This window comes from Ursus maritimus, unplaced genomic scaffold (assembly GCF_017311325.1).
Source record: "Ursus maritimus isolate PB19 unplaced genomic scaffold, ASM1731132v1 scaffold_31, whole genome shotgun sequence".
NCBI lineage: Eukaryota > Metazoa > Chordata > Mammalia > Carnivora > Ursidae > Ursus > Ursus maritimus.
In genome coordinates this window covers 4,274,066-4,296,832 of record NW_024425675.1, presented here as the reverse complement: position 1 = coordinate 4,296,832, position 22,767 = coordinate 4,274,066, and the positions used below count along the sequence as shown (strand labels likewise).

Genomic DNA, 22,767 nt, shown 5'->3' with positions numbered 1-22,767 from the left:
ACTTAAATTCCCACATACCATAGCAGTAGGAAGCCTAACATCTTCCTCTTGAACTTTTCTCCCCTGAGCCTGAATTGTGAGAAATTTCTGGGAGCCTTGGACAGATTGCCTTTCACTCTCACTGTGACATAGAGTTGCCGTCGAAAGCTTATCCTCTGCAGGATGACTGGTGGGATGCCGGTCCATTTTGCAGTGAAGTCCTGGTGGCACAGATCCCTTGTAGGTCCGTGGCCCCATTATCGTCCAAGCGGGGCCAAGGCCCCTCTACCTTCAGCTCTCCAGGTTGTAATTCTCCCTGTTGGGCTCATTTGTTAACCAACTCCCAGAGTGCCAGCTGTCTTCGATGCACTAGTCAGGGCTGATTTGAGCATCTCCCCTTGCCCACATGGACCCATAGTCTTCTTTGCCTCTCTCAGGGCCTTCCCTAAACAGGAAGTTCAAGGTTCGGCGGTTGCAACTGTGCCTGAGGCAGACCTCACAGCTTCTTGGTGTAATCTAGTGAGTAGATGGGAGCCTAAGGCAGGGTAAGCTGAGGAATGCTGATGTGGAAGGGATGGGCAAGAGAAGACGAACCTCCAGATACGACTGAAATGGGGTGTAGGGGAAAATTCAAGAAGTAGAGGAGGTAGGAAACAAATTAAGAGAAGATGGTCTATCTAAAGGGAATATTGTGCTTTAAAAAGGAGGGATGGTCAACACTGGTAAACACCACAGAGGGCTGAAGATAAGGATGAACACATACCTGTTGCATTTAGCAGTAAGGAGGTCATCGATAGAACCCTGGTGAGAATAGATCGCGGGGAGTCACGGACGTGGCTGCGGAGCGTGTGGGAGGCGAGGAGGCAGACACACAACCAGTATTGATGAGTCCTCAGGTTTTCTGTGGAACGGGGGCTAGAAATAGAGTGAATGATACGAAGAGATTTTGTTTGTTGTTTGCTCCTTAAAATGGGCGTGTCTGCAGGGTTTCCAGGGCTGACAGAAGGGAGTCAGGTGTGAGGTACAGATGCTGGAGACGGGATAATCGGTACAGAGGGCCCTCCCCCTCCCCAGAGAAGGCAGCCGCAACTGGGAATGGGTGGGCAAGGTGGAGATACACTTGTGGTGCAGGAAGCATGTCTTTTTTTGTAACAGGAAGGAAGAAGAAGAAGGTGGATGCCGGTCAGGTGAGGTGGTACATTGGGTGTGTGGACACCGAGGCCGTTTTAATACTTGAGCAAACAGGAGACAGATTCTGTGCTGAGACAGAGGGCTGGGTGCAGGCAGGTGATGGATAGGTGTCCCTAGGAGACATCCACACGGCCAGTTCGAACCCAAATCCTGTGGCCTTTTGGGGATCTTTCTCCAGTGAGTCCAGTTCTCCTCGGAATGTGGGGTGGTCTTTTCTGGGGCTTAGCTTCAAATGCATGAGATGAATTCCAAACCTCATGTGTGGTCTCTGACTCTCCCACGTCACGCACACACGTGATAAACACTTCGCACTTTTTACTTAGTAAATTCAGCTCAAAAGCTGTTTCTAGGACATCTACAGTGAACAAGGCTTTGGGTTACGAAAAGAAGTTACTGGTATTTCTACCTTCGAGGATCTTGTCCGCTAGTGATGTGAAATGCATTTCAAAGGGCAGCTGACCTTAGAATTGACTTTTCGATTATCTGCTTTCTTTGAATATCTAGTCCATGACTCCTTTCAACAAATATAAATGATAAGTAATAGCTTCTTTGGGAATACTGTGCTCTGTTAAGATGAACAAATTAGGACAAAATTAATTTAGTGAATTTATATAATAATTAATAGCAGAAGTTCCCTGCTAATGTAGTGCTTTGGCTTTCAAATGCTTTATATTTAATGTTGCTCTTTAGAGCTTACGGGATATTTTCAGATACATTATTTTAATATTTTAATTTATGTATCTCTTAATAAGTTCAATATTCATCCTTAAAGTGAATTCTTAACACTTCCCATTGGAAGAAAAGGAAAGGTTTAAAAAGCTAACATTTATTTTATGCCACACAGGTTGCAGGCATCTTACATATGTTATTTAATCTTTACAAACCTCCATGATGCTGATATTAGCCCCATTTGACAGATATGTAAAAGCTCAGATCTTGACTAAGGTCATTTAGTTGGAGGATATCTGAAATTCAAACTCAGGTCTGCTGATGGTTAGAAGTCTCAGCCCAGGTGGTGGCCAGGTGGGCCCTGGCGTCTAGTCTGGCACCCTCCCCTGCCCTTTCCGCACTGTGACTCCGCGTTGACCATGACCGGCATCCCTCTGAGCGTTACCTATGCTGGTCTGCTGGAGTCTACAGCACTCTCGGGGAACATCTCGTGGGTCTGACCTCAGGGAGCAAGTCAGCCTCTGGGCGAATTGGGCTCACTGGCTCGTGATGTTTACGACATTGGCTACTTGCTGCCTTTCTGTGCTTGACGGACACTAGTATTCATGTTTCCTCCATTTCTTACAAAACTTACAAGGGAGTCAAGGGGGGAACAAAGCAACAAACGAGAGAGGTTTGTTAAGGGCTGGGGCAATATGGACAGATTGTGGCCAATTTGAGGATGAGTCCCAGAAGTGATGAATGATCTGAAGGACAGATTCATGAGGGGAAATGTAACAGCAACAACAATACTAACAATAAACAAATAAAAGCCAAATCTCAACTACATAGTTCTTGGCCAGGCCAGGGAGTGAATATGATTCTCTCTGAGGGTCAGTGTCCCCTCAGGGCCCCCTGGTTGCACCGTGTCTTGGATATTTCTAGCACTCTTCTTTGAAACCAAACATAACTCTCTTCTGCCCCACTTCCTCTTTCTTTCATAATGAACAACAATCAAATTCCCTACCGTTTCAGTGATATATCAGTTATCCAGGAAAATTTGCATTTTAAATGAGCACCTCCTCTCTCCATTGTGAAAGAATTAAAGCCTCGACCCTGAAAACCAGTTTCAAAGGGGAAGCTGTCTTGATTCCTCTCATGCTGATTCTCTTAAAGACAAATTGTAGCCTCTGAGGTTTTGTTTACTGAATTAGTATCACTTGAAAAAACCCAAAAACCAAAACAAACAAACAAACAAAAAAAGGCTGCAAGATATTTATCATTCCCCAAGATACCAACTTCCAGTATACTCTAGTGGCTCTTTGTTAACAGGTAGTGTATCTGTTAAGCAGAGCTCATTTTTAATGTATTTGCTTGAATCACTTCCCTCCAGGAGCTAGAATAAGCCCATTCCAATCAGTTCATGCATTTAAGAGGAATACTATGCGTTAAGAAAAAACTACATAATTTAGTAGTTTTATTAGTTCAGATATTGCCCCTACCTCTGAGTTGACAATTTGCTTTACATAGAATAAATGTTACTATGGAAGCAAATGTTGCATTGGGACAAAACACACATTGAAGTATCTACAGTATACTTTCAGGGCTCTTGGCTTTACATAAGAGGACAAATTCTTCTTGACTTAAGTCAGAGTGGAATTGGTTCGATGATGTTGGGGATCTCTTACAATCAATGGAAAGACTCAAGAACTAAATGCCAGGAACTAAGGGAAGTTGGGGAGCTGGAACCACAGCCAAGGCCATGCCCAGTGCAAGCCAGGTAGGCTCCCTCTGCCTCACCACTGCCGTTCCACCCACTGGCGCTGCCCTGAAGCCCCACCAAAACCGTGCCTGTGGCCCCTGCCCCTGCCTGAGCTGCTGCTTCCCTGCTCCATTCTGATCACTGACTTCAATTTTAAAACTCAGTTGGCCAAGCTCAGGCCACAGGCTCGTATCATGTGGCTAGGAGGTGGAGAAAGGGGAAATTTGCCCCTGCTAGTTTTAAAGTGCGAGCTAGTCCTGTTTCTCATCAACACGTAACTGGGGAGTTCCCCAGATACACAAAGGGGTCTTCTTAATGCTGGATATCTAAAAATACACAGAAACTTAAATTTAACTCAAGCTGAAAACTCAACACCCTTGAAGGTAAAATTCTCAAGCAAGTGCAAATAAAATTGGGCTTGTTTAAATAATTAATCCATATTTCAACTTCCTTTATGCTATGGAGATGAGCCTGAATATCTGCCTCTATGTACTTTGGGGGCACTCTGATCGTCTTCCCAAGGGAGGCAGCTCCATAAGATATAGGGGTTCATGTGCAGTAGGGTACATAGTTAGGGAAAGAGCAAGCAGGCTGTCCTGAGATCAAATTCTTGCATTTAAATTTTTTCCTCTAGAAAATTATGCAAAATAATGAATAATGTTATATAGGATACAGTAAAGATCTGGATTGAAACATACAGAGCACGATTCCTTTATGATAATAGAAATTTTTTTTTTCTGTTACAATAGAGAGGCACATTGGAACATATATACCTGGATACATGATTTTAAAAACAAATCAATGAAATTCAATAAGGATCTTTATGATGAGGTTTTGCTCTTCATACTAAATCATATAAATAAATATTACACACACATTTGATGCCTAATTCAGTTTATTCTAGAGCATGATGCATATGTCACACATTAATATATAATGTATACAATATAATCATCATAATAAACAACATATAACTATACATTACACATAATGTATGAGCTATATCCTATACATGGCATAGTATAACATATAGTTTATCTTATTTCTCCTTTTGCTCGGCTTGTCTCTTTACCCTTTATGATTTGTTTGCACATTTTGAAACTCACTAAGTGCTAGTCTAATAGAATAAGTATTATTACTTAAGCAGGTGATTGGAGAGAAGGTTACAGTAGTATTTTTGATGATTTCATTGAGGTCTCTTCTTGTAATCGTGTTCACTGTTTCTGCCAGTGTAATGGGGAAATTGAAAGTTGGCTGGATATCATTTTAAGCTACTATTCATTCTCATTTCTCCATTTTATTTTTATAAGACAATTTCATTGGCTAGTGCAAAATATCAGACACATTTAATTAAACCATCAATGAGTGGCCAGTGTTAAGTACAATAGGAAGCAGAAGAGGAGAATTGAAAGGTTTTCAAAAAAGCAGAAATAATAGGAGAATGGGCAGGAAAAGAAATGGGCGAATGACACAGGAAAGTCTGATGAAGTGCGTGATAAAACCAGGTGTGGGAGAAGAAAACCTTGCTCCCTATGCCTTTGCTAGCCCATCCAGCTGTGCTCTCTGGGAAGCCACTCTCTAATCTGGGCCTATTAGTTTGGGTAGTGAAAATGGCTGCTATGGACTTAGGAACAAGCATGCACACATATTGCTTTTTTTTTTTTTTAATTTTAAATAAGGACGTCATTCTCTGTTCTGTTAGTGGGGATGGTTTCTACCCACCCATCTGTATAGGGTAGGGATTCAAAATTCCGCCTTATACCATGTGTACTTGCAGTGAAGCACTTCGTAAATTCGAGCCAACATCACATTCCACAGAGCTTAAGGAAACCAATGCAGTGCAGAATCTGGCCTCCCAGGGTGTGGACGCATCTACTTACGCACTTGGATTCCCTTCTTGCATAAATCACACACAGGAGAAGGCATGATTATGCAACACTCACAATTAAGGGCTGTGGAATTGGAGAGACCTGGGGAAAATCACAGCCCCACAATGTGCTAGATATGTGCCCACGAGCAAATTGTCCCAACTCTCCAAAGCCCTGTACACTGATCTGCAGTGTGGAGAGTCACCATACTCACTTCCCAGGGCTGTTGGCAAGAGTGCATGAGTAAAAAGCTCTCGGGACGCTGCCTGGCATGCGCTACTTATTATCATCAGAATACAGCTGTTAATTCTTCTGTGCTTTATAGTTCTGTAACAACTTCCACATATTTTTTCTCATTTCATCCTCATACCACCTATGTTGTTGATATTTTTAGTATTATTCTTTTATACATTTTATAAAAATTCTTTAAGCTCACAAGTATTGAAATTGATTGCAGTCCCTTAGGCTACCAACCAGTGGGACTGAAGTTTTAACTCAGGTATTCATATTTTAAGACATTTTTCTGGACTCTTGTCAACCAATTTTTTTTTGTATCCTGCTCCATCAGAATACTCCTTTTGTCTAATTCATCCTTTAAACATACATGTTCAGATGTTCCTATTGTCTGTGCTGTAGTAGGTTAATGTGACTATTTTTTTTTTTTTGGTGTCTCAATTATGATTTCACATTTCTTGTGGGTATACACCGAAACATTTGAATTAAAATAGAACTACAATTCTTGTTTAATAATGGAGTGTCTGAAGATGAGGTGTTTCTTTTTTTATGCCATTTTGATGTACAATTGAAGCACAAGAAACTGCATATGTATAAAGTGTAAATTTGATGAATTTTGACATATGTATAGCTCATGGACCCATCAGCACAGCCAAGATAAGGAACATTTTCGTTGCCCCCCAGAGATTCCTGGTGCCCCTCAAAACCTTTTCCTTTTGCCTCCTCTCACCCCTTCCCCACCTTTAAGCAACCACTGATCTGCTTTATATCACTACAGATAAGTTTGTAGTTTCTAGAATTTTCTATAAGTGAATCATACAATATTACCCTATACTCAGGACATATGTCAGTAATCTGTTCCCCACCTTTAAGTGACCATTTCCCCACCTTTAAGCAACCACTGATCTGCTTTATATCACTACAGATAAGTTTGTCGTTTCTAGAATTTTCTATAAGTGAATCATACAATATTACCCTATACTCAGGACATATGTCAGTAATCTGTTCCTTCTTATTGTGGTATAGTTTACCACTTCAGGAATGTACTCCGATTGTTTATGCATTGAGCTATTGATGGACATTTGACGTTTCTGGTTTGGACTATCACAAAGAAAGCTACTATGAACATTGGTCTACAAGTCTTTGTGTGATTATATGATTATAGTTCTCAACCTAGGAGGTGGATGGCTAGGTTAAACGGTTGGGTAGGTGTATGTTTAACTATGTAAGAAACTGCTTAAACGGTTTTCCAAAGTGGTTTTACCATTTTACATTCCTGCCAGCAGTATGTGACAGTTTCAGTTTCTCCACATTTTTGCCAACACTTTGCGGGTCAGTCTTTAATTTTAGCCGTTTGAGTACCTACTGGTACCCAGCGGTATCTCCTTGTGGTTTTAATTTGCATTTCCCTGATGACTAATGAGTATCTCTTCATGTACCTCAATGCCATCTGTATATCTTTGTTATGCTTGTTCAAATTGGGTTGTTTGACTTATTATTGAATTATAAGAGTTTTTCTAAAGTCCAGCTACAAGTTTTATATCGAATATGTTTTGCGAATGATTTTCTCCCAGTCTACAACATGCTTTTTATTTTCATGATGGTCAGGCATAGGAATTATCACCCTGAGTTTTTTAAATCTCAGGACACCCCCTTCTTTGTCTTGGATATCATTGCCAACTGCCTGTCTAGACAGTGCTCCTTGCTCATTGCCTTTAGTACACAAGCTCTGCTTCTTAGACTGGACTTCCTCTCAGTCCTTGCAGTGGTCATTCTTCTGATTCTGTGTTTGGTCCCCTTACTGTCCAACCATAAGATGTGTTTTTAGCTCACAGAATTGTAGACTCTGGTGGAGTAATTGCTCACAGAATTGTAGACTTTGGTGGAGTAATTGCATTCATTAGAACCCTTAGCACATTCAAGCAAAATATAGCTACATAGGGACAAAACCAAATATTGACTAGTTCATGACATTGGTGAAGAATCTAGTCATTCATGCTTGTTTATTAAACAGCCACTATATGTAAGGGCCTTCTCTATGACTCTAATGGTCACGAAAGGGGTTCTAAACAGCTGACTATAGATTTCTGGAAGACTGACGCCATATGCTAATTCCATGACATTGACAGAGGCTAGGTGAGGGTGGTTATAAAAATGTAAGTGCTCCTCTTAGATATGGTGGCCCTACAGTTTAGTTCAGGAGACTTTCCAAGACTTTCCAAGATGGATGACATCACCATTCAACTGAGCTGTTTACCACGAATCTGGGGCTTTTTGCTCCTCCACTGAGAATACAAATGGATTTCTTTCTATGACCTTTACACATTTCAATGCTCTATTTGCTTTCTGAATTCACATAATTATTAAAGGGAGATTGTTTATAATGGTTAAAGAATATCAAGCTGCTGATTATTTTGTGTCAAATTGCCTTGAGTCCTGATTATAGACTATGGAATCTCAAATGATGAGACTCTATCTCAGTTCTGGTTAAGCTTCACTGCAGATTTAGTTAGTACTTAGGTCCATCCATTCCCCACGTCCACAAATTTCTCAGAAGTCACTGCATAGGCTTGTTCCTCCCACCTCCACCCTACTGAATATTAATTCTAGAATATCAATTTTAAATGCAGCAGTTGCCTCTTCAGGATAGATCCTTGGCCCATTTTCTCAGGGGTGGGAAAATTTGAAAAAAATAACTGAGAAGGATCAACTCCCTCTTTGTTGCCTTTACAGCCTGTCTTGGCAATCACTGCTCCTGGAAGGCACTTGGCTGGTCCTGGCAGGGACAAGTTCCTCCTTGTTTTTTGGATAGCCTGTAGCCGGGGACAGTCATCTGTGGCCTTTTCTCGAGTCATGGACTGACATGCTCACACTTGGCTTTCTTTTTGTACAGAGTTAAATAGTCAATTGTTCCTTGCCATCTGGACACTGCTCACTAGCAAATTATGGAACAAATTTTCTATTTTTAGTTTCTTATTTAGGGGGAAAAAACCACATAAGGCACCATTATAATCAAGTATAGTTTCTTTTTCTCTGTTCTTTCTGCCTTCAACCCTCCTTTGTAGATGGCTGTTATATGGTAGAATCAAGGTGAACTCTTAGTTCATTCTATAGAAATTAGCTGGTTTCCATTACAACTTAAGCTGAGCATTTTATGGTGAATTTCAGGTTCTTATACAGGTCTTTCTAAGAAATGAGTAACTGAATAGAGAGAAACCTAACGAAAACACTAGTGTTTGGCTTCCTGAAGGGAGGGAGTTTGGACATGAGAGGGTGTGAATTATAGGGAAGGCTGATAATAAAATGGGGAGTCTGCAGGAAGGAGCCTTGGAAGGTTTTGAAGGTAAATTCCAATTAGAAGATAAAAGAAAAAGAAATCTATTGCTAAAACAAGGTTGTGTGAGGATATTTGCAGCTGGGAACATGATTAGAATGCAGAGGTGATAATAAAACACAAGTGGGGAAGGGAAACTTTAAAGAACTAAATGAATAAAGAAGTAAGGTAAAATATTTTAAATCATGTTTAATGAGCTTGAGATAGAACAAGCCAAAAAGCAGAACTGAAATGTGCTGAGAAAAAGTGAAAAAGAACCCAAATACACCTCTTCCCTATAATGAGGTGGGGGGATGGGAAGAGATGCAAGGATCCTTCTTCATAAAGGGCGGCAGGGAGGGGAAGTCTAGGCAGGAGGCAGAAAGGAACCGGGGGCTCCCCCTCCTGCATTGTCCCCCTTCCCTGATATAGCTGCTTTTCTGGGTTGGTTATATACATCTAAGTGCCTTGAGTCATTTTTACCCGCAGTCCCCCTGCATCCTGACTCATGTCATTGTGCACTGGGCTGTAGCGGGCAGGCCAGCGTGCAGATTCATAGTCTGACACGCTGTTGATTGATCACCTCCTCATTTGGTACTTAATCATACACTGCAGCATATGCCACTTCTTTTTTAAGGTGAGCATGTTTCTTTTCACCGGCCAGATTGAAAGCACTGTGAGGACAAGGACTATCTTCTCCTTGCTTTTCTCACGGCCCCCCATCAATTGCTATAAGCATAGAGAGCAGGCAAGAGATACATGCAGGATGGAGAACTCTGCCCCCTAGCTGTTGCAGTTTCTAAAAGGTCTTCAGGATAAAGACCATTGAGATGTGGGGGCCATCTCTAGTAATTCTGCAGTCCTAGGATTAATCCCAGTGTTCTTGCATGTCCAGGGACTGAAGAGCAGTCAATCTGCTTCCCATTTTTGCACCAAAGCAGCACTTGAGTGGTTGCTGTCTTTCCAAGTGATAGAGAGACTGAGAAGCTGCCTCGTTTACTTCCTTCTAATTGCCTAGTACGGTCAGTTGTGCCTCAATATTAATGGAGTCCCACTGCTAGAGGAACGGGGGATGGGGGGCTTGGAGGCTGGTTATGCAACCCATGTCTCTGCACCCAGACTCCTGGGCCATACTCACTGTTTTGGATTCAATGGGGATTTTTCACCTAGCAATTTTTAAAAAAAGTGTATGAGAACAGCCAAACATCTATGTGGCTGGACTCTATAGCAATGCCTGGCTGCTTACATATGTGATGTCCAAAAGACATTCAAAAGAATGTTTTGGTTTTTTTTGTTTTGTTTGTTTGTTTGTTTGTTTTGAAACTAGCAGTTCTTCTTCATTATGACTGGGGTTAGCTGTCCCTCACTGATCACCATTCACTCCAGGTTGACATCTTGGCCTTAGCTCTGAATATTGTGTTCTTAGATTTTTGCTTTCCTAATTCTTGAGTCTTACTCAATGTTCCCTAATATTTGATATGAGGCCCTCTCAAGCCCTTCATTACCTCAGTGCACCTTCAAAGCGTCTCTGGGCCTGCTGCCATTGCTGCATTTGTGGCAATTGTTGGTGTAGATGTTATGGTTTCTCTTTATGCGGCTCCATTCCCTGTCTTGAATCTTACTCTCTCATTCTTTTCAATTCTGGATCCCTCTAACCATAGCAGAGACTCAAGTGATTGCCAGGACAATGGTGGGGACTGTCACAGAGAGGGAGGAAGGAGGTTTGTCTTAATTTGGGCTGAACTTAGAAGGATGGATAGGATTCAGAGAGGTGGAAAAGAAGGGAATACAAAAGCACTCTTTAAGATTGTGGGCAGACCAGAGAGACTGCGCAGTGAGGAGACTGGAAAACTGCCAGTGTTTGGGCTGTGGATGAGGAACTGCTGGCTGAGGAGTTTGGCTCTTCTCCCGTCACTATGACGGCCTGATGAAGACGAGCTGGGGACTGGGGTGATGAATGCTTTGTTTAGGAAGAAGATGAAAGTGAATTGATGTAGACCTTGCTTCTTTAAATCCAACACCACACTGGCAAAATGTTCACAAATTACCTATTTCAGAGGTGATTTTTCTGGTGCACATTCAGAGCTGACATGAAAAATTTGCCAAGACAAACTTTGCTTGCTTTTACTCAATGATTGAAACATCGAGTCTTGAAAATTTCAACTGATCATTTTCTCTAGGATATTTTACAAATATTTCTCTATTAATATTTGAACTGTGTGTATGCATGTGTTCCTGAATGTCCACTGGGATAGTCATTCTAAGATGCTCCTAAATGATCCCTGTCTTATGAATTCGTGCCGTTTTGTGATTCTGTCCACTTGAGTGTGGGCTAGATGCAGTAACTAACTTCTGACATATAGAGTATGGTTAAAGTGATGGTATAGAACTTCCTAGATTAGGGTACAAAAAGACTGTGACATCCATGTGGGTGTCCTCTCTCACATTCTTCCTCTTGGAACCTTGGCCCTAGAAGCCAGTTACTACATTGTGACACATCTTATGGAGAGGCCACATCGCAAAGAATCTATGTTGTCAGTCAAAAGTTAGTGAGGACTTTTAAATAAAAACAGTGAAAATAAATCATAAAAAAAAAAAAAAGGTAAGTGAGGACTTGAAGCCTGCCAATAGCCAGGTGAATAAGCGTGGAAGGAGAGCATTCCGTTTGAGCCTTGAGATGACTACAGCCCCAGCCAAGACCTGGACTGTAGCCTTGTGACAGACCCTAAGTCAGAAAACCCAGTGAAGCTGTGCCCAGATTTCTGACCCAAAGCAATGGTGAGGCAATAAATACTTGCTCCTTTAAGCCACAAAGTTTTAGATAATTTGTAATACAACAATACATACATTAATCATGAGCTTGTGGGGTAAAGTTATGGTATGCCCTTGTGGTAGGATATAGGTCAGTCATGGAAATGACAAAGTAGAAGACTATTTAATAACATGGGAAAATATTCACAACATGCTCTAATTTGTTAATAGCAGATTGGATTGTTACTAAATAACTTGTACTATGTAGTCCGAGATATATATGAAAAACACTGGGCTTAGTTTCACCAACACATGTGTACAATATGGATGATGGAATTTATGACTGGTATGTTTGTTACTTTACAAATTTCCTACAATGAATGTACATTAATTGTAGAATGAGAAGGGAAAAACCTCATACTCTTAAACTGCACACATATGGCAGACCTCAAACTTAGTCCTACTAGCATTGTCCTTGAAGGTATGAGGACATTTGGGAGTGGATTTCTAATTAGCTGGAGGCAAACTGATAGCTAGCACTGTTTTAAACTCAAGTTCAACATTGCAAATGAGCAGTTTGTTTAAAATAAACATCCATTATTTATGAAAATCAAGCAATGTCTTCTGGCATAGGTGACATTCAGCACATCAGAAATGTCCTTGATGCTCTGGTTGTGCTGGTCATTGTCACAAGATTCCAGGCACCTGCACTGGCACTTTGCTAGAAAGTATATGTAGCTGAAGAGTAGGGCACTCAGACCACAGCTGGCCAGCCAGCAAGAAATAGAGGAGGTCTGTGAAGACTAAGAGTTCAGGAGATGTTTTTGAAACTGCTTCTTGCGCTCAATAGAAACTTAAGATTTCCTCTCTATGATTCCCATGCTAGTTTTCTCCCAAGTTGTCCCTTGTAGTTCAAGACAAAATCTGTGCTCCATAATTAAATAGCTGCCACAGCAAAGGGAAATGGCTTTAGTGGTTTGCTCCTAATCATGGTTTTAAATTCCTATAGGACCCATTCAACTTTGTGGAAGACCTATTGGATTTTGGAAACAGACATTATGGTGATTTGGCTCAAACAGAAAGACAGCCTTTTTTTTTTTTCCTGACAGTTCTAGAATTTTCTTCAGTTTTGTGTCAGTATTATTCATGGTTGACTTTAGTTTCTCTGAAATACCAATGTGGAGCTCACTCAAGCAGCAGAAGACACAGCTTGGGTTAGTACCTGCAGGGGAGGATAGCAGAGGGAGTTCAGGCTCTGATATCAGGTGGTGGAGTTTAGGTACCTTTGTGACCTTCCAGATCTCAGTTTCCCTCATCTGCATCAAGAGTACTTGTTTCATAGGAGTGCTAGGAAGAGAAATTGAGGTGATGCTCTTAGAACCATGTCTGCTATGAAGTATGTGTTCAATAAATATACTTTAGAGACTTAAACTACTTTGAAGACTTATCAATAAATTCTTAGTAGAGCCCTTCCTGAAAAAGGACTTGGTTTTAATGAGCAGATTTAATCAATGGGAAATATTTTGTAGAAATGGAGGATTTAACAAATTCTCAGATTATCAAATGGTGATGTCAATTTATCAAATGATAAATTGATAGAGTCGAAAGGAAAAGTGCAGGGAGAATAATGCAGACTTGCTGGATATTGGGTAAAGCTCAAATTCCATGGTCCTTTAGGAAATGGGAAGTTAGGCTCATTACCATGGATCAGGGAGGTTTCTAAAATTCCCAGGAAGCTTCAGAGGAGGGAATGGCTATAAATGTACCTGACCCCAGGCGACCCTGGCCCAGGAAGTTTCAATAGCCTTCCAGTTGGATCAGGCCAAAGGGTCAATTTTTTTTCTTTTTAAGAGAATGAGAAAGGCAGTAATGTGGGAACTGGTTAGGAGAGCCTGTGGTCACTGCCACTCTGAACTCTTCCGGAAAGAGAGAACAGAACATTTGAATCATTTGATGAGGGTTGTAAGTTTCAGAATTTAAACTAGTTTCTGCATCTGGGAACCCATGTAGACGATCCGGGAGGTAAGAGAAAGAGGTCAAGAAGATAGATGGAAAGATGGACTAACTCTTTGGAGGTTGTGCAGTCTAGTGTGTTACTGTTTGGATCTATCCTCCCTTTGTATTCTTGTGAGTCTTTCCAATTTTCTTCTAAGAGTCTTTGTATAAGTTTAGGGTTGGGGCATGTCCTTACTAACGGACCAAAGGACAACAACAACAGCACTACATGCCTACTTTGCACCACGTGCCTCAAGTATATCATCTCAATTGATCTTCGCAGTGCCCGTGTAAGGAAAAGACTAGAATACTCATTTTACAGATGAGGAATCTGAGGCTCAAAGAAAGTAAACAATTTGTTTTAAGTCATACAGCTCAGACATGGTAGGTTGAAGTTCAGGCACAAATGTACTGGAGAACAATGTCTATACACTTTTCTTTACTTATTCCAGGATCTCAGAGGTTGGAAAGGGAATAGTTTATGCCAGAGGAATTCACTTGTCCAAAAAGTGCTAAGAATTTGTTTTGTTGAGCTCCTTTCTAAAGCCTGGTCTGTTCACAGAGGGCTCTAGTCATAGTTAACTGGGTGCTATCCTCCTTCATGGAGAGTGATTAGAACGACTCTTCAAAACCACCTGCAATGTAAGTGACTGTAGGGATGGGACCTTGAAGTGGTTTGTGGTTGTCAGTAAACACAATAAGTACAACAGTGAAGCTCGCTAGTAGGGAGGGATGAAAGAGCTTCTGAAACACAGCTTCGGAGAGTCAGGAAGGCCTATGAAGGCAGGACAACTTAGTTTCCTTGGGGGTTTCATCAATCCGCTCCCAACTATAGGTTTCAGATGTATGTGCATATATACTTTTGAAGAAGTTCAACTGGTTTATTTGCCAACGGATGCCCCAATCTACAAATGGACCAATTTCCATTTGAAGTTGAAAGAGTTATGTAGACATTGCCATGATTTAGTCCATTCATTACGTGGGCAGAGGCTGTCTAAGTCAAATTAGGTGTTTAGTTTTCTTCTCCATTTCATTTCTATGTTTAGTTTCCTTCCAAAGATGTGTAACCAAAAAGTTAAAAGAAAGAAAGAAAGGAAGTAAGAAAGAAAGATCGATCTCTTCTCTATGTATATTTTATCAACACAGCCTCAGCTTGAGATCCCTTGGGAAAAGCCTTTCAAGACAGGCAGAATGATGTCCTTCCTGCCACGACATAATTTTCCAGCTGCCAGGGGAAAACTACATATTGTACCCTAAAGAACAACCAAGAGAGACGAGATAATCACTCCCTAAGGACACTTGCTTCAGCTTCCCTCAAAAAGGCTGTAGAAACAATCTTGAAGTTACTATTAACTCTACATTTTAAAAGACACAAAATGGATTCCTGTCCTTACTTATTGGAATGGCCGTAGTGAGTTTCACAGGCGGGTCTTCATTTTTATTTAACAAATGATAGCACAACTGGTCTAAGGCATGGGAATAGCGAGATTGGGGCAGATCACATCTGGGCGAAGATTAATCTTAATGGGAAGAAAAGTCTGTGGAGGGATTCAAATTTCTTTCTTGGTCTTTCTCCCAAGATGTTCCTGCAAAGTGCCCAAATCCTGTGATGTCTACAGCAGTATGTGTGAAAACCACATGTTTTGATGCAATACAACTCTACACAATTCTTTTCTGGAAGCTTATAAGAAACACGTGCAACTTTCTTAGAAGCACCCCCACTGAGAGCGAGGGCAGCCTGAAGAGTCTTCTTTTGCATTTGCTCAGACCTCAGAGTGCTGTGGACCAGCAGCGACCCAATCCCTCCAGTACCCGCCAGGTGAAAAGTCAAATTTCCTCTTTTCTTTTTTCTTTTCTTTTCTTTCTTTCTTTTTCTTTTTCTTTTTTCTTTTTTCTTTTTTCTTTTATTTTCTCTCTTCCTCTCCTCTCCCCTCCCCTCCCCTCCCCTCCCCTCCCCTCCCCTCCCCTCTCCTCTCCTCTCCTCTCCTCTCCTTTCCTTTCCCTTTTCCTTTCCTTTTCCAGAAGCACACAGGTACACATCCTAAGGGGCTTTGCAAACTGGCCTGGAGCGGCCTGCGCCTCATGCCTCCCTTCATGAAACACTCCTTGGAGGACTCACAATCGAGCTGTGGCCGCCTCTCACAAAGCCTTCCATCATCCCCACCAGGGCTTCTGCTAAAACCCCAGAAATGGTTAGCACTATTTTTATCAAGAGCAAATAGAAAATAATAATTTCCTCAGGATACACATCCTCTCAGCACAGGAAAAAAAAAAAGTTCTCGTTTTGACAGAAAAAAGAAAGGTATGAACAGTCGGTTGAGAGCTCGCTGCGTTTTTTTCACATTATCTACTCTCCTCCTCCAACCGCAGCATGGGGAGATTCTGGGCTCGCGAGGGGTCCCTCGAGGGCCTTCAGTCCTCTCCCGTGGCTTGCATTCGGGCGGATAGGACTCCATCTCTTTTCTAAGCCTGCCCAGAGTGGAGCCGGCCTGGTACAGCCCTGCCTGTCAGGAAACCCTTCCCGGGCCCTATGCAAGCCCCGGCTGCCCTCTGGGGCCCCCTTCTCCTGACGCGTCCTCGGGGAGGGGGCGCACATCCCCACCATGGCCCCAGTGTCAACAAACTTGACTCAGAGCCGATCACTTCCCTTTGCCAGACCCAACACGGCACATTTCTTCCTTTCACGTGTCCTTTTGGGTCCTGCGTTCTCAGCGGTGTTTTGGGCTTGGCCCCCTGCCCCATGGGCGTTCTCTCTCTCCTGAAGGAGAGCCCTCCCTGGGCTCCCCCATGCTGGGAGTCTCAGGTTTCTATTTCAGCTCCAGAAATAGCTCAGTTCACTCAGGGTCGCCATGAGATTTTTTGACTAGCTCCTACAAATAATGCTGGCTAAAAGTATTTCTCAATTTTGTGTACCCGTGGGAAATTAACCGCACATTCCCCGCCAGAAGGTGATACACACGGAAGGCCTGAATCCATTTGCTGGTCTAAATTGTGGCTCGGTGTTTGAAGGTGAGGAACAGTTATGGTAGAGTTAACTTCAGATTAAAAAAAAAAATCATCACTAGCTTCTCATCTTGTTTTGGTGATATTAATATGAGAAACATAATCTATTATCCTGAAATATTAGAATTTGACGTAAATGGGTCCCCATATAGATTGAGGAGTCCAGTCAAACAGAAGGAAAGAAACCAAATAATTGCTAATGAGTCTTGCGAATGTCCATGGAACTCTTCGTACTTTTTGATGGCGGTGAAAGCCCAATGGTTATCCACTGTTTACAGAGCTATTCTGGAGATGTGCTGGGCCCTTTATCCAGTTCTGAAATAGATCTGGCCATTCCCAGCTCTGGAGTTCATATTCTATGAAATTTGGTTCTGCATGTGCTGAACAACTGCTTGGCATTAACTTCTCATGTTTGAAATATAAATCACTGCCATGTCAAATAGACCTTTTAGGCATAATGTCAAGTTTTGGCTCTTGGTTGTCTACCCCCACTCTAGAAATGAACCAGTGAGACCATTCCAGATTTTCCAAGCATCTTAAATTAAGGAAATTCCAGCTCACCACGTGAAATCCTTTTTGCAGAGAAAAGGAAATATGGCCCAAGCTGGTGACTTATTTTGATAAACAGCTTGTAAATTCTGGGGAAAAAAATCAGGAAGATCATGGTTGTACATAAAAGTGGCAACTGACTGATGAGTCAAGAGTACACTCAAAATATTATTTTTGAAGGTTTAACTTATAAAGGTTGCTTACATGTTGTTGTTTTAAAAAATAAATAGTAGTTACATTTTTAGAACATTTACTTTCATGGCATAAACAAGGTAAGATGTTATCTCATTAATTTTTAGAAATGGGATCTGGTCGGGTAGGCAGTTTATCACCACTTACAAACGAATAAAAGCAAAAGGAGTTACAGAGTCTCTCTGAGGTCACAAATGATAGTGGTGGGATGATGAATTCACACCCACACAGAAGTGAGGGGACTAACATCCTACTCCTTTTCTGAAATATATTACCCAGAAGCCCGCCGATGGACCAAAGGCACGTGAGAGCTTTCTGATGTCTTTTGTTTCCCGCCGCTAGGGGGTAAAGTTACTCATCCAAGAAGATAAAATCACAGAATATAAAGACTGAATGAATTTTGGAGAGCCTTTAAGCCAGTTCTCTCCTTTCTATCGATAAAGGCAAATTAGGCCTCCGTGAGATTATCCCACATCAGGCACGCATGCTTAACTCATGCCTATAACATGAGACTTCTGGCTCTTCCATGACATCAACTGAAGGCAAGAGGGAACACACTTTCATTTATGGAGTCATAAAGCAAATTCAAAGTCCATTTAGGCCAGGAGGGCTCTTTTCTTCATATACTCGACACTTCTGGTGTCTATTTGGGGGCTTACTGTTAAAAGTGTTCATAGACTGTCCGTAAGGTACCATAGGTTTCTTTTGGTAAATCAAAAGTAGTTTTTATGTTATATGTGGGGGCAGGTCTCATCTACTAGCATAAAACACTATCATAAACTTCCAATCCCCCCCCCACCCCAAAGGCATTCCATTTTGCACGTTGTCGGCAACTGCTTCCAAGGAACACGCACCATGTGAAAAAGTAATTACTGCCTTGCCTAAGGAATGAAGCTGATTCTATCAGCAAGCCTAGGCTTCTGCAGATAACAAGGGAGCAAAGCCAGGGCTTACTAAGAATACTGCAGGGTTTTTCACCTTTTGAAAATTCATTCTTTTCTAATGATTAGGTATGGAAAAAAGTGAGTTAAGGACTGCTTGACAGTCTGCTCAATAGAAGCTCTGTAATCTCACCTCCCTTGTCTTCTTTGATATAGAACCAGCCATCTGTATCGACGGCTTCTCTCCCTCTTTAATAAGTTGTAAATTGAGCAACATAATTCTTCCCATGTCTCAGACTAGTCAGCCAAAATACTGTGTTCAGAAATTGGCTGGCTGTATGTTATAACTTGTCTGTCATCACTTTCTTTCATTACGGTCCTGTGGTTGGTTTTTGTAGACTTTCAGGACCTGTTCCCTAGCGGTTCACTTAATGTGGGTGTATGCTCTGTGTTCTTGGTGCTTGCGTTAGACCGAAATGCCACGTTCCACAACTGCATCCAGATGCTCACCGAGCACGTGAAAGGGTCAGTGTGGGGGTTTGCCAAGTCTGCTTCTGTAGGACTTCGCTCTTCACAATTGATAAGATTGATCACATGTATCAACTTTTGTCTGCCGTGTTGTCATTGCGCAGAAATGGCCCCTTCTTGAGTCCTGTAGTTCACTCTCCTTTTACTTCTGAATGTATCTGAAAGGAACACTTATAAGGTCCAGGGAGAGAAAGGATTTTCCTTTTGATTATCCTCCTTTGGAGCTTTTCAGAAATGGACTCTCTGCCAGTGGATGTATGTAGAAAGGGAGGGTGCTTCCGTGCTAACTGGAAGATGGGAATAGGCACTTGCTAAAATTCTTCCGAAATTCAGATTTGCTGAAACGGCACCAACAGTTCAACATAGGTGAGCCAAGGGAAGCTTGATTAATGTAAGTGGAAGGTTTTTGTTTTGTTGTTATTATTATTATTGGTTTTACCTGAAACTGTAGCAGCGTTCTTCATTCTTTTTTAAGACTTTATTAATTTATTTGAGAGAGAGAGTGAGAGAGAGTGAGGACAAGCAGCGGGGAGAGGTAGAAGCAGGCTCACCGTTGAGCAGGGAGCCTAGCGCAGGGCTCAATCCCAGGATCCTGGGACCATGACCTGAGCCAAAGGCAGATGCTTAACCGACTGTGCCACCGAGGCGCCCCGCTTCATTGGTTTTGTTTCAGTCGGGACAGTCATATGGGCTAAGGGTTTTAGTTTTGGAGCAAGAGCAGAGCAGTGCTGTTTGTCTGGTGTGTGGGAAATCAACTTGTATCATGACGCATGTTGCAGCTGCTTCTGTGGGGGCTGCGTGAGACGGGTGCGGCCTTTCCTGAAGGAAGTAGGCCCCACTGGGTGATTCAAGGCAACGGTAAGATGTGCCCGATCTACGGACCATCTCCCCATACACTGATGATTATCTACAGCCAGCAAAAACAGGTAATCATCACATCTCCTGGTTGGGGTGATAAACAACTCATGCGTCGACTGGTAGAGCATATCTGTGGGCTCACAGTTCAAGTCAACCGTGCAGGGAGGAGGGAAATGGAGGAAATACAGTTTCATTTCCTAGATCTGAATTAAGGTGGGAACTGAGGAGAACATCTATAAAAATAGCACCGTGCAAACTTCCGAAAGATGGGGCCATGCCCATTTAACAGTTTGAGTCCTAAACACTTTCTGGTTATTGTACAAGGAGTAAAAATTCCTCAGGGATAAATCAGAGCTCTAGAATTTTTGATGATCTCTGCATATGTCAGAGAACAACAGCCATTCGATATCAGGCCAATTTAAGAAAGCCATGTGACATCTACTTGCCTGAACACCAAAGACACTGGCAACTGGATGAGAAGAAAAGATCCAAATGTTCTTTCTCAGACAATCATTAGTTCATTGACTTGATCACTGTCAGCCAACCTCAGCATAATTACAAGACAATTTGGAGCATATCAAAGACTCAGAGTATCACCATGGAGATTTTCTCCAAGGCTTCATAAACACAATGATTTTTTTTTTTAAGATTTTATTTATTTATTTGACAGAGATAGAGACAGCCAGCGAGAGAGGGAACACAAGCAGGGGGAGTGGGAGAGGAAGAAGCAGGCTCCCAGCAGAGGAGCCTGATGTGGGGCTCGATCCCATAACGCCGGGGTCACGCCCTGAGCCGAAGGCAGATGCTTAACAGCTGTGCCACCCAGGCGCCCCCATAAACACAATGATTAATAAAGCAATTTCAAGGGACTATAACCTTGGGCTGTGGTTCACGGGAATGGGACTTAGTAACATTAAATACCAAAATGATTTATATATGTACGTGGGGTCTTATAAAAAGACGTGGGGGGCTGCTTAGCCACTAGAGAAGACCTAAGATTTCCTTGTTTTCCTGTATGTATGTGGCCTTGTGTCAAGTGTAGAACTGTGGGCCAGCCCTCACCATTCTGGGTCCAGTTTTCTGATCTGTCGAATGGCGCCACCAAGGTCGGCCCTACCTTCCTCCCGAGGCTTGTGAAAGCAGTATCTGCATCCTTGCCTGTGCCTTTCAGAAAGTCCGATAATGGTAGAGAAGTGAGTGTCTGAGTGTTAAAGTGAATTACCAGGGAGGCTTCCATGTGTAGCCCTGTAGGCAGAGCTGCCACTTACTGTCCCATGCGTCCCCACTCTTCCCTCAACTCACAGCCCACAGAGTGCCCCACGTCCACTGAGCCGTTGCCAGCCCTACAGTGAGCAAGCCTATCAAATGCAAACATCCGGAGGTTTTCGACTCTCAAGTGTCTTACAGAAAATAGAGCCAGGAGCTCCATCTGGCACTCCATTTGTTAAATGTCCCATTGATGTCAAATACCAGAAAATGTGGCTGTTTAAAATCCCAGGGAATAAGATTTCCACTCAGCAGCTTTCTAATGGACACGCACCGCACTCTGTGAAGCAAAAGCCGTCCCCTGCGTGGTCTGGTCACAGGCCCTTGCACACCAGCTCTCGGGGCCTCCGCGGTGAGGGCCACAGGCTCGGGGCTGAGGAAGAAGCCTGCTGAGCTTCAGTGGCGTATGGATATGCCGGGTGCCGACAGAGGGCAGTGTTGCATATCTGCAAAAGCCACACTCGGGCAACCTAAGGAGACCACCAAAGCGCTTCACCTGCGGCCTCCCTCCTCACTCCCGCACCAGTCTAACAGCAAACACGAGCAATCAAAGCAGCTGGCCCACGCAAACCCGGACTTCTGGTCAAAGCTCGTTATTGCTTCATCGCCACTTTTATGTTGCAAGGGGCTGCCTAATAATTTTCAGCCATTCCTCCCCAGTCCTTTCCTGCAGAAGGCCACATGCATTAGCCTCACGGTGCAGAAGACAGACCCGGGGAGGTGAACTGGCTGGCTGGAGTCACTGAGTCCAGAACCAGACAGGGCTAGAGAGAAAACACGGGGTTGTTGCAGTCCATGCTGGGGAGTTCTCAAAATGGCCCCGTGCTGCCTTTGAATGAAAACCATCGACAGCTTTCATTTACTCTTGATGAATTCGGATGGTCGTCTGGCTTGGCAGTTCACTGGGACTTCACAGATGGGTTCTTTCCCCACCAGCCCCTAACGGCCGTTTATCTCCTTTCAAGTTGCTAACTGATGACCAAACCGCCTAATTAGGCCTCTTCTGCAGCCCAAAGAAGGAGTCAGGGAGGGATGGGAAACGGACACGTAAAACCAGGCCAAACAGTGAGACTGATTCAAGCACCCAGGAGTATTTAGCGCTTCACCCCTCCGTGTCTCCTCCCTACTATTAGCTAACTGAGAGGAGATCGGCCAGCGCTGGGGAGCTGTCAGATCTTCCTCTTGCACTCCACTGCCACTGACCCCTTTACTCCTACACAGCCTCTTTTTGCATCCCGCATTCTGAAGGCATGGAATCATTTTTTTGGCTAATCGCATATTGGCTTTGGTGTCACGTACACACACAGCCTTACTGCTTCATCTGAGGCCCAGTGACGCGTTCTATTATGTAATGTGCTGGCAGTCGAGTGAGACTCAAACCCTCCCCGTTACGTATGAAGTGTCATCTCTAAAGTGGAGACCGTTTCTTGCAAAATGGCGTTGATAAATTGATAAATGGAATCAGCTGACAAACAGCCCGTAACAGTGCTGTATCCTCTCATCGCCGAGTTCTCTCTAAGACGCCGTTAGGCGAAAGAAGACTTCATGACCTAAGTAGGTGCCGTTATATATTCTGGAATGACCAATTAAAGGGACGAGAATTTGCACGCAAATCCTGACAGTAAACGTGCACTTGTCCCTTGTGGCAGTGGGGCCTGGTAGAGCATAAGGGTCAGGGCCTGTGTGGCACGTCAGGTAGCAGAAGTATCTGGTTTGAGGCTGTGAAAAATTCACCTCTCGGGTGGCAGC

At 42.9% G+C, this 22,767-nt stretch overlaps 2 long non-coding RNA genes across 4 annotated transcripts in view; both read left to right on the top strand.

The window, feature by feature from the left end:
• LOC121106294 overlaps nt 1-22,767 on the top strand; it is a 101,968-nt gene that overhangs the window by 9,546 nt on the left and 69,655 nt on the right. For all 3 annotated transcript variants that reach the window (XR_005838896.1, XR_005838894.1, XR_005838895.1), the window contains one exon: nt 15,322-15,560. This is a non-coding gene — a long non-coding RNA (uncharacterized LOC121106294). The remainder of the gene's footprint in view (nt 1-15,321; nt 15,561-22,767) is intronic.
• LOC121106295 lies at nt 117-3,108 on the top strand. The gene is made up of 2 exons (XR_005838897.1): nt 117-625; nt 1,135-3,108. It is a non-coding gene; the product is annotated as an uncharacterized LOC121106295 (long non-coding RNA).